Below are 12,434 nucleotides of genomic sequence, written 5' to 3'. Positions count from 1 at the left end.
CAACAAGGCCACACCTCCTAACAGTGCCACTCCCTAGGGGCCAAGCATATTCAAACCACCACATAGGCTCACAACCAAAATAATCATTCTTGATTCAGTTCAGAAACAGGAAAACAATTTTTTAAAAAAATTTGATTCTCTGTGGGCTGAGAATGAAGTCACTCACTCAAGTCAAATAGCTTTGACCACAGCAGGAAGTCTGTATCCAAAAATCAAGCCTACAATTCATTCCTTGGAGCAGCAGAACTGTCAACAATCAGCTTAGCTATGATGGAGGTAAAATCCTTTGGTGATGTGAGGGTCATTGAAGTACAGCCTTATTACAATGAAATCCAATGTCTAAAAATTGTTCTTATTTTGGGCTTGTACCACAGTAAGAGCCAAGATTTTAAACTCTACTAAATATAAAACAAACAAAAAGACTTTATATATTTATGTTCATTTAAGAAAATACTAGTAGTGATGTATTATTTTGAAGTATACAGTTAATATGTTTGGAGTTATTTAAAATTTATATTGAGAAAAATGTATTTTCACTATTTCTATACATGAGCATCTACATAAGTCTGTTAAATTGATTGTTTTATATCAAACAATGTTTATAATACTTATTTTTATTGTTATAATATTTTGTAAATTTTAAGAAATATAACAAAAAAGATATTGTGGGTATTGAAGGGGATCTCTGGGCGGAGTGGGGGTACAAAGGGGAACAAGAATGTGATTTAATTCTATTTACTTAAAATATGTTTTTAAATGTTAACAAATTCAGATAAATTGAAATCATGTAACTTTTCTCATCATAATGCAATAAAAGTTAAAAAAAAAAATTTGAGTTTGGCCCTGTGCTCCTGTTACCCCAGTGTTAAGGGAACCGGAAACAGGAGGACTACTGAGCTTGTTGGATGGAAGTCTGGTTCTAGGTACAGAAAGAGGGAGCCTGCCTCAAGCCAAAGAGTGATAGGCAGCATATCTGATGTCTTCTTCTGCCCTCCACATCTGTGCACACATACGACATACACATACCACGCATGCGCTCACACACATACACATAGAGCCAAGAAAGGAAACACAGTTCGGTGAACAGAATTGAGATTCAAGGAGCTACCTCTAGCCACAGTTAAGGAAAAGGCAAAGGAATGCATAGCTATTCCCCTAGGAAAACAGGCTCATAATTATTTTTAAAGTTTTCCATTTTATCAAAGAGCCATAGAAACTGCTCCTTTTCAAAGCCCCATCAAAGCATTATTTTCCTAATTAATTGTTATAGAGAGAAAACTATTGCATAAATCAATTTCCAACTTAGTTTGATGGCAATCACTAATGAAATAGATGGAAGATCTGAAGCCTTAAAGAGAAGGTTTTCAGATGAATAATATATTTTATTTGTCAGCAGTCCTCGGGCTCAATTTATGCTGAAATTAACTGAAAGTGGATTGCAAATAATTGTCAGTTCGTTGTCAGCCCGATTTTCCAAGACCCTGAATAGATAGGATGACGAAAGGTAATTTCGGTTTTTTTTTTCTTCATAATTGCTTCTGGGTAATACCAGAGCCTTTGAAAGAGGGTGCAAGGCTGTGCATGTTGAAATTTGCAAAGAAAATGCAAAGCTTGGGCTGAATACCAAAAATTCTCCAGCCCCAGAAGAGTTCACAGTCCTAAAGTACATCACTGTTTTTCTCAAAGTGCCTACAACAAACAATGTTAAATAGCACAATTCCAGACTTCACATACAGAAAAACTTTACACGCCAATGGGAATAAGTAGGGTAGAATCTGAGAGTACTGATTTGCTAGTGATTTCTCTCTAGGCATACATGGTCACACATATGTACACCCATGTCCAGGTCAGAGGGCAGCCTCAGGTGCTACTCTAAAAGCACCAGCCATGCCTCGTTTGGTTGGTTTTTGTTTGTTTTTGTTTTGTCCTTCAGACAGGATCTTTCATTGGCCTAGAACTCACCTTATAGGCAAGGCTGACTGCCCAGTGAACTCCTGGAGAGCCACGTGCTTCTGCCTTCTCAGAGCTGGGATGACCAGTGTGGCCCACCACCCCTCAGCATTTTCCTTTTGCATGGGTTATAGGGCTCCTATGTGGGGTCTGCTTGCAAGGCAAGCACTTTTCTAACTAAGCCATTTATCACTCCAGCCAAAGGTAGAGCTCTGAGGTGAAGGGCAGTCTACAAGGGGTTAAGAAAACATACAAGCAGTTTGTAAAGGGTTTTTTTTGTTTTGTTTTGGTTTGGTTTGGTTTGGTTTGGTTTTTTTCGAGACAGGGTTTCTCTGTGTAGCCTTGACTGTCCTGGTACTTACTCTGTAGACCAGGCTGGCCTCGAACCCAGAAATCTGCCTGCCTCTGCCTCGCAAGGTTTTGTTTTGTTTTCATGTTCAAATCACTTCAAGGAAGAGTACCCTGGAAGCCGTTCAAGAGAGGCGAGGAGTCAAGAGTTACATACTTTTCTGTTGCAAGGCATCTCTGGGAAGTGAGTTTGTAAGGCGAACTGTCTTAGCAAGTCAAGATGTTTCGCAAAACCACGCACTCAGCAGCCAGCAGGTGTTTTCTGTGAGTGATTTCTGGCACTGTGTCAAGTAGTAACCTCCATTTTAATTCAATTTATAAATAAAATGATACTAATCTTATTCTATTTTTACTTTTTTCTTTTTTTCTTTCTATTTTTTTTTAAACAAGTATCATTCCTCCTGTCATTATTATCCTTGCACATTTTCTTTAGCCCCGACACATCTCCACAATTCCTCGGGTAACTTTGTTACGGTTGAGTTTCACTGTCATTGCAAATGTGTACTAGGTCCTGAGGGTCCTTCCAGTGAGCCTACAAGCATGAGAGTGGACTCAAACCCCGAAACATAAGAACAAACATTTTAAAATGTGATTTGTACAGTAACTCTGCATTTCTGGCTGAGAATTGAAGAAGATGGCAAGCATACACTATTACACAGAGTTGAGCTTGGTGTCTCCGTTGGATCAGCCCTGGCCAGTCTGCCATTGATGGCTGTACTCTCTTCTTACAGTTACACCCTGGAGCAGGAAGATAACTCTACCTGGGTGTATCTGAATCATGGTTCCTAGCCAGGCCTGGCGGCAAACGGTTGTCACCACAGCCATGCAGGAGACAACTGTGAGTTCAAGGTCTTTCTGGGCTACAGAAGAAGCTCAAAGTTAGTCCACCAGACTTAGATAGAACAGTATGTCTGTGGAAAAACAGGGCTGGCAGAAAGGCAAACATTGCATATTCTTTCTCACCATTGGCTCCTAGCTTCATGTCCTCTGATGTGATTACACATAGCCTGGAGTAACTACAGAGGTCAGGAAAGTAAAATGGAACCCTTGCCAGGATAGGAGGTTTGAGAAGCAACAGAAAGGGTGATAGCAGAATCCAAGTGATCTAGTCGGGGGAGTGGGAAAGGAAGGGCTCTTTAGGAAAGGGGAGGGGGGAAGAAATACAGAAAGTAGGCAGAGGGGAAAGGAAATAGCAGGGACTATCTAGAAAAATAGCTACAAGGAATCATATCATCAACTACTTATCTTAAAAAATCCACAATACACATAATTCTATGTATAAATATACACATAATTTTAATGAACTTTTCTCATCTGTACTGACAGCACTCCCTCCAAGAACCAAAGGCCACTCAATAAAAAACAAAACAAAACAAAACAAAACCCAGTATCAGACACTGGAAACCCTCTTTTGAGTTGTTGGCCAGAGCTGTTCAAGAAACTCCAAAAACATAGAGACTATTGCAATTGTCCTTGGTTGTCCCACAAAGAGGTGGACGGTAAGTCCCTGTGCCTGAAGACACTGCACTTCAGAGAGAGGCTGGGTGGCTCATGGAATATGCCTGAATGTCCTCTCCCCAAGGACTCACTTTCATGTTGCCAGAAGGTATCATTCCAAAGTAGGAAGGCGGTCCCCAGCGACGACATCTATGAGCCACATCAAGGGCCAGCAACATGATAACTCAGTTAATTAAGAGTGGAGTAGTGGCACACAGTCCTTGGTGGTAACCAATGGCTCTCTAATTGGACTTAAGACCCTCTAAAAAAAGAGGGAAGTCATGCCTAGTATGGAAAATTAGCTCACAACTCAGTGCTAGTGAAGTCAGGGGTATTGGAGAAGAATCTGCAACCACTAATTTACTAAGCCGGCAGATTCCCTAATGGCTCATAAACACTTGTCCTTATACCCACAGTAACATGTACTCTTCACCCATTATCAAGGACAACTTCTTTTTGCAACAGAGACCACTATAGAAAACCACACAGTCAATCAAAATAAAGAGTTGTGATGCCAAGACCCAAAAGATACATCTACAAAACACTCCCACACCCCGAGGCTCAGGGAACGTTTTGGAAGAGAGGGTGAGAAGGTTGTAAAAGGCAGAGAGGATCAAGGGGTGTTGTGAGGTTGTGTCTCCTAGTAATGTCAGAAGCCACACTCATAAAGTCTCACCATCGTGACTGTCCAATCATGAGCTGAGCAAGGATGATACTAATGCACAAATGCCAAAGTGGATGGGGGCGGGGGAAAGCCCATGAGGCCTCAACCTACTTAGAGAACTTAGAGGTAAGTGAGAAAAGCTGGGAGCGGGAGAGGCTGTCTTCCGTGGGGAAGAGTGCACCAAGTGGTTGTCTAGTGCCAAATGGTCACCCCCTGAGAATATACATACAAGTAACATTATAGGTATTGAGCAGAATATATTTAAAAACAAGTATGTGTATACATACACACACAGACGTACACATAGATATATATACATATACACATCATAACATAGATATACCTATATGCGTGCAATAACAATCACTGAATAAAGAGACCATAAATGTGAAAAGAAGCTCAGAGGGGCATAGGGGAGGCCGTGGAGGGAGGAACGGGAAGGGAGACATGTTGTAACTTTATTATAACGTCAAAATAAAATGAAATGAAATAAAATTTAAAAATGTATTGTGTTTCATCTGTATGTATATGCTTGAATGTATGTGTATGCAGAAACTCTCAGAGGTCAGAAGAGGGTTCTGGGTCTCCTGAAACGGGGGAGTTACAGGCAGTTGTTAGCTATCACATGGGTTCTGGGAACTGAACCTGGGTCCTCTGCAGCAGCAGTAAGTGCCCTTAACCGCTGAGCTTTCTCTGCAGTCCCAGTATCTGTTTATCCTCTCCATTTATTATGAATTAATCCTTGTGGGCCGTAGGTTAATCTCTTTGGTGATGGCGAGTGGCCCGGTTATTTTTCCTATCATCTTGACACGATCTAGAGAAGAAGAACCTGGGAACCTCAGCTGAGGAAATGTCCCCATCAGATCGCCTATAGGCAGGTTTCTTGATTAATGCTTGATATAGGAGGGCCTATCCCACTAGGAGCAGTGCCCCCGTGGCAGGTGGCTGGATCAGGTTGTCTAAGAAAGCCGGCTGTACAAGCCATGGGACAGGGTGGGGGCAAGCCAGTGAGCAGTGTTCCTCCGTGGCCTCTGCTTCTATTCCTGTCTGTGGGTTCCTGCTTTGAATTTCTACCTTGTTCCCTTTCAATGGACTGTGTGACCAGGGCTATGCAGGCCCAATAAACCATTTCCTCCCCAAGTTGTATGTGATCGTGGTGTGAATCACAGCAATAGGAACCCTAACTAGGACAGATACTAGGGAATCAAGAGAGTCCTGAAGAGTTGGGAAAGAAACTCTCCATTCACTTCCCTAGAGTCGGCAATGAGCAAGTGTGGCTGCAACCAGCACTGCAGACTTTTGGGCTCCGGAATGTGAGACAGAGACATCTCAGAGGATTGTGAGATTCAAAGACCGTGTTTGAGGCACCCTCGGCACGAGGTTGTGTCCTGTTGGAGAAGATGCATCATCTTCCAGGAGAGCTGAATAAATAAATGGCTGGTAATGAAGAACTGTGTACGTACTAATGCGGAGAGCTGGATCTGTGCTGATGTAGAAGGCTGCGTACGTGTTGATGGGGCTACACCTAAGTCTGATGTAGAGTTGCTACGTTCATGTCTGGTGTAGACAGCTGTGTATGCCCTGATGTTGAGAGCTTTATACATGTCAGATAGAGAGAGTTACATGCATGCTGATGGGGATTGCTCCATGTTTGTATATGTATATGTATATGTATATATGATGTACAGAGCTGCATGCATGCCAATATATGGCAAAGCCCAGGGAGCTCTCTAGGCCCAAATAAACAATGGTTCTGACACTTGCTCTCCATCGTTAGAGAGAGCCAGCGATTAGCAATAGTGGGTAGAGAGCTTGGGTGAGGCCTGGCTTCTAAACCCAAACAGAGCATAAAGAGGCCTGTTTTTCCTGCTTCTTAAAGATCACATAGCTCCCTCTTATTATCTGGGCCAGATGCACACAGGGAAAGAGATTGCACGGTAATCCACATTCAGTTAAGTTTGCCACACAAGCCGCTGCAGGGACATTCCTTCTGCAGCAAAGCTCATTCTAAGTCTTACTTGGGCCACGTACAGCTGATTCCTGGTCCCCGGAGTAGTGCACAGCCCACGCCGCCAGGCCTTCCAGCAATGTAGTCATGAGCCTGACCGCTAACTTCTCATAAGGTGCCTGGCTGGTCCTGTCCTTCCACTGCCTCTGGACGTGATGCTCAGGATCCTTACCAGAACAGAAGGCCAATGACCCGTCCTGAGGATAGGATAGGTGGGCCCAGTTTCTACAGCAGAGCCTTTCCAACTGTCTCTCTGTTTTCTGCCTTGAGCTTTGTTCCCCAGCTGCCTGTGCTTCAGCTCGGAGGCTGTAAAGATTACAAGAGGCAAATGGCTTTCACTAAGACTCCACCTGGTCCATCAGTGCCCCGCCCCTTCTCCTCTGTAAAGTTGCATACTGGTCCTCCATGCAAGTGCCCGCCTCCACAAACGTAGAGTTTTTCCATCTGATGACGCTCTATTTGTACCCAACCTGCTCCTTTCCCTTGGTCTCATTGTCCGTACATGTTAAGATATTTGTGTGTGTTCTGTGTGTACATGTGTGAGGGCACATGTGTGCATGTGGGTGCATGTATGCACACCTGTGTATAGAGGCCAGAAATTGAGTTTCAGTGGTTCTCCAACATATATATGGAGGCAAGAACTCTCCTTGAACTCTCTGCTGACTGACTTAGCTAGTTTAAATTAGCTGTCTTGCTCCAGGAATCCTCTGTCACATGCAGGTGTGTGTGTGTGTACATGTACATATGCATGTATTCTGCAATCCACTGATCATAGCTTGGTTTCCCACATTCAACAGAGTTCTGGCTTTAGGCTACACCAGGCTCCTATATTTTTCTGTCAATGGACTCTTGTCAAGTGTCTTTGGCCTGCTTAATCTACCTCTTGGTAGATACTATTTCCTGTGATAGCTCCCACTCCCCACACATACCCTAAAACTGCTTCTTCCTTTAGTGAAATTTGATGGAATTTAGTCTTCAGCCCTCTTTGCACATTCGTTAGGGCTTCAGTGGCCATGTTAATGGGATGCTTCCCAAGTCGGCTTCTCTGTTTGTGTCAACAAGGGCTCTTTGTCTCAAGGACCAGAAATGTAGTTTAAGTCTAAGGAACAAAATGGGCCGGGAAGATGGCTCAGTCAGTATGGTGTTTAGGTTGCAAGCATAAGGACCTGACCTCCATCCCTAGAACCCATGTGAGATAATCCGGTGCTATACCTCGTGCTTGTGGTCTTGCTGGTTGAGAGAGAAGAGCCCATTTGCTCACTGGCCAATTAGCCTAGCCTATTTGGTAAATTCCAGACAGGTGGGACACCCTGTCTCAAAGAAAAAACAGGGTAGATGATTCCTAAGGAGCAAAACCAAGGTTGTCCAGTGGTCTCCACCAGCATGCATGCACTTGTGCCCCTTCCCCGGGTATACTTGCATAAGCACATGTACATACTCAAAGGAGAAAACAAAACAAGGGGACATTATTATCTCATTTATTGGGACGGAAGACACTACCAGATGGCCCAAGCGACTCACGCAGGGTGTGTTCTCCTGTGCATCTCTGTCTGTTTCCTTCCACATTTACCCCGTTCTCAGACAGCTCCTTCCTACCAGGTGGTTACTTAGGCGAGCCATTAGCATCGTCACATCTTAATATTCTGGAGGAAGAAGGTGCCTGGTCTCCTGCAGAGTGCGTCTCACTTCCTTACTGGATCCATCCGTCTGACTGCCCCACAAGCTTACAAGGAATCTACTGTCTCTATCCCTGGGATTATGCATGGCCATGTGACCATGCCTGGCTCTATGTGAGTTCTGAGAGTCTGAAGTCCTTATGCTTGTGAGGCAGGCTCTTACCACTGAGCCATCCATCCTGCCTTGCTGGTCCTATTTATGTTGGCTTGCTTGTTGGAGTGTGAACCCAAGGCCTGCTTTTGGGACCAAGGTCCTCTGTTTTTTTTATTTGGCGTCCTTGGAACCCTCCCGACACCGGTCACTTACTTTAGTGCTGTCCTGTATCCTGGTTTGTTAGAGGAGCATCATGATAGCATGTCTATCGTTGGGTATTGGCAAGATGCGCTCGCTGTGCTCGGCCCTCTGACATCACTCTTCTAGGTTGTGTGAGTAAGCACGGAGTAAGTCTACAAATGACGTGGGCCATTCAACCTTAAATTCCCTAAATTCCCTTCTGTCATAACCTCACATATGAACGAGATACAGGCCATATGCAACATATGTACTTTTCCTGCTCCTAAGTGCATGTGCACTGATGTTCATTTGTGTGTGTGTGTGTGTGTGTGTGTCTGTGTGTATGCAGAAGTCAGAGAACAACTTTGCATTTGTGTAAAATCATGTATAGTGTTTACACTACAAACAGAGAACCTACTTTGATTTCTGAAACTCAGCCACTCATTGACCTGGAACTTGCCAAGTAGCTTATGCTGGCGAACCAAGAATCCAGAATCCATCTGCCTCTGCTTCTCCGTAACTGGGGTTGTAAGCATGTGGCTCATTGGCTGGCTTTTAAATGTGGATTTTAGGCATGAGGATCAGGCTTGCAGCAAATACTCTTAACTGCTGAGCCATCTCTCCAGCCCCCGGTTGCTTTTTGTTTATTTGGGGTCTTTGTTGTTGTTGTTGTTTGTTTTTGAGACAGTGTCTCTTATAACTCAGGCTGGCTTAGGACACACTATGCATCTGGGAACGTGCTAGAACTCCTGATCCTTACTCCTCTACCTGTCAAGGGCTGGGATCACAGATCATCAAGCCTGGCTCATGTGGTGCTGAGGGCTTTCTGCATGGGAGCACTCTACACCCTGAGGCACATCCCCAGTTCACAAGGATATATACAGGCCATATGCAAACACTATACATGATTTTACACAAATGATCAAAGTATCTCAGGTGACAGAAAGAGGGACAGTGACCTAGGACCAAACTCCTACCATAGAAGGACGGACGACTTGTATTTCAGTCTCATTTTGTTGCTGGGTTCACTCAATTTACTATTTAGAACTTGTCATTGAAATTAGCAGGAAATAGGCTGGCAAGGTGGCACAGGCGATAAAGGCACTTGGTGCCAAGCTTGCCAACTGGAGTTCGATCCCTGGGACACTTATAGTGAAAGGAGATGAGAGACTTCTGCAAGTTGTTATCTGACTTCCATGAATAATATATTGTGCAACACACATACGCGTGCACGCAATCGCACACACACACACACTCACAGTGCACACATGAATACATACAAAAATAAACAAACAAATAAATATTTTTTAAAAATTAAGAAATGACCAGAATGTCTTATTTATTCAGCAACAATACAAGAAAAAAAATCAAGAAAAACATTTTCAAGAGACCACTGTTGATCACAATTAAAACTCTCCCCAAAGCAAGAGGTAAGGATTAATGCGTGGGGGAGAGGAAGACAGAAAGACATTCTACTTCTGAACAACAGATGGCGATGGAGCTAAGCAAATGGAAGACATTGTTCCATGTTAGTGAAATCCTGTCAAGTGTGCGGAGGAAGCCAAGCTATAAACAACATATGGGAAACAATGAATATTTTAATTAGGTGTTAATAACCGAATATTGAGCCCTTGTCTTTCCACCTACTTCACAATAGTGTTATGATGGCTAATTAATAAGTGATTGTTAAAGGAAAAAGACTCATTATTTGCTGCAATAACTAGACCAGTTGACATGCTTCTAATCGTGAAATGATTTTTAAGGGTAGATGGGTACAGAGCAAGTCCGCTTTCTGTTGTTACAGGAACCTCCACCGTGCCTGTTTGAGGTGATTTTTATGGCCACCTTACATTGTTTGGGTACCCGGGTACCCGCAATGACTCATTGCATCAGTTCCTTCTCGCAATGGAATCATGTGTGGGTATTGTTTTAACAGATTGCCTGTCACATGCACTTGAAATTATGTATATAAGAGGAAACGAGAAAGCCCGCTTTCATCGGGCAACTTTTTGGAAAGATATCAACCATGGAGCGAATCAAAACAAACCCCTTGCTCAGAAGAAGAAGAAGAAAAAAAGACCTCTCTCCAGAGCCCCCCATCTCTAGCGTCTGATTCTCATATATAAAAATAAAACTAAAAAGCAAGTATATAATCCCAAACTCCTCCCCCTCATTCCATCTTTCAATCCTCTTTGAAGTGCCTCATGTCCTTAGGACATAATGAAATGCCTTGCCTGGAAGGAAGCCACACAGATACATTTCAAGACCCCTCCCTTCTCTCTGCTAGTGGCAGAGCTAATGCAGTTTACTTATTAGATGAGTCGCCATGGATACTGATAGACTCAAGCCAAGTCTACCCCACTGAGGGGAATTGGAGAGTTGAGGCAATTAGCCTCATAATTTAAATAAACAAAGTTCCTCTCGTTTTTGTTTCGGTTACCTGATTTTTTTTCTTTTCAAATGAATGTCTAATTTTAGTTTTGAATTATTAGAGGTGGTTCTCGCCTCGGGTCTCTTGTTAAATTAGCTGGCAGAGATCTGGACTCCTCGACCCCAGGCGGGTGAGCTTTCTGAGCCTCCTGCTTTATCATTTCAAGCCTTCCTAGCTGGCATTTTGGGAAACAATGTGAATAACTGCAGCCCAGGATGAACAGATTCTGCAAGACCACGCAGATCTAGAAATGGTTGCTTGGAGAGAACAGATCCTTTTAATCTGACAAAGACATTCATAAACCCATGTCCTTCCTGACCCTGTGGTCTCCAGCCTGTTGTGTTCAGACCACATGTTTCTACCCTGGTCCTAGGCCAAGCCGCAGACTACAGAGACACTTCCAACTCGGGATTTTAGGGCTGGTCTTGGCTGCTTCTCCCAATCCCATTTTTCTTCCCAGACCGTGTCCCACCCTTGCCAGTATGGACGCCTTCATCTGGCTTTCTGCTGAGACAGAGGCATCTAAAGCACCGCCATCATTCCCAAGGAACGAGGCTTCACTGTAAGTCACTCCCCACATCCGTCATCTCCAGTATTTAGCACTTCTTGTCCTCACCCTGGATGGGACTAGCTACGGCGGGAGTCCTGATGAATGTGAACTCTGCTGTTTTGCTTTCTGTGTGTGTGTGTGTGTGTGTGTGTGTGTGTGCGCACACACACACACACACACACACACACACACACACACACACAGGATCGCCTAGTTTGTTCTTTAGATGATATTCACCTTGTTATTTTGAGGCAGGGTTTCTGCTCTGGAACAGGTCTGGAGCTCTCCAAGTAGGCAGGGATCTGCTCGCCTTTGCCTCCCCAGTGCTGGGATCACAAGCGCACAGGACCTACCATGCTTGGATTTTCTTGTTGCTTGTTGGCTTGCTTGTTTTTCCATTCTTTGTTTCTTTGGGTTGTTTTATTTTGTCTGTTTTGTTTTGCATGGATTCTGGGGTTCTAACTCAGGTCCTGCTGCTTGTAAGGCAAGCGCTTTAGTGGATAAATCATCACATTGGGGCTTCCATCTTGCTCCTACTGTGCGTCTGTGAAGACGAGACGAGAGTCTCTATTTTGGTTCTTGTCACTCTCTAACAGAGAGCTTGCTCAGCGTGACTCAGCATTGAGAGTTTTCTGGCCATGTATCACTAGCAACTTCTCTTTCTTCCATTTAATATTTTAAATTCCATATACTGTGAGGATATGGGTGAGGTGTGCTTGCCTGTGTGGGATGATCCAAGGACAATGTGTAGAAGTTGGTTCTGTCCTTCCACTACATGGGTCCCAGGAATCAAACCTTGGGCTTTGCAGCAAACACTTCTTCACTGAGCTCTCATTGGCTCCCTCTAGCTTTGTAATCCCTCCTCCTGGAAGGAGGGGCTGTGCTGTGTGCCGAGGCTGCATCCATCGTGACTGGACGGTGTGGTGTCCAATGGTGGTAGGGCTCCAGGCTAGAACTCGATCTTGGCATCTGATTGGCAGGAGTTTGACTCATCCTTCCCTTCCAAATTTCTTACCTTTCCTGATCTTTAACGTTT

General features: G+C 43.9%; 1 long non-coding RNA gene across 1 annotated transcript in view; it reads left to right on the top strand.

Annotated features, from left to right (window-relative positions):
* The first annotated feature begins 11,332 nt into the window (after positions 1 to 11,332).
* The window catches only part of LOC116098045, a 34,921-nt gene continuing 33,819 nt past the window's right edge, over positions 11,333 to 12,434 (top strand). Inside the window, exon 1 of the long non-coding RNA XR_004121682.1 lies at positions 11,333 to 11,410. This is a non-coding gene — a long non-coding RNA (uncharacterized LOC116098045). The remainder of the gene's footprint in view (positions 11,411 to 12,434) is intronic.

This window comes from Mastomys coucha, unplaced genomic scaffold (assembly GCF_008632895.1).
Source record: "Mastomys coucha isolate ucsf_1 unplaced genomic scaffold, UCSF_Mcou_1 pScaffold1, whole genome shotgun sequence".
In the NCBI taxonomy this organism is placed as follows: Eukaryota; Metazoa; Chordata; class Mammalia; order Rodentia; family Muridae; genus Mastomys; species Mastomys coucha.
This window is presented reverse-complemented; position numbering and strand designations above follow the sequence as displayed.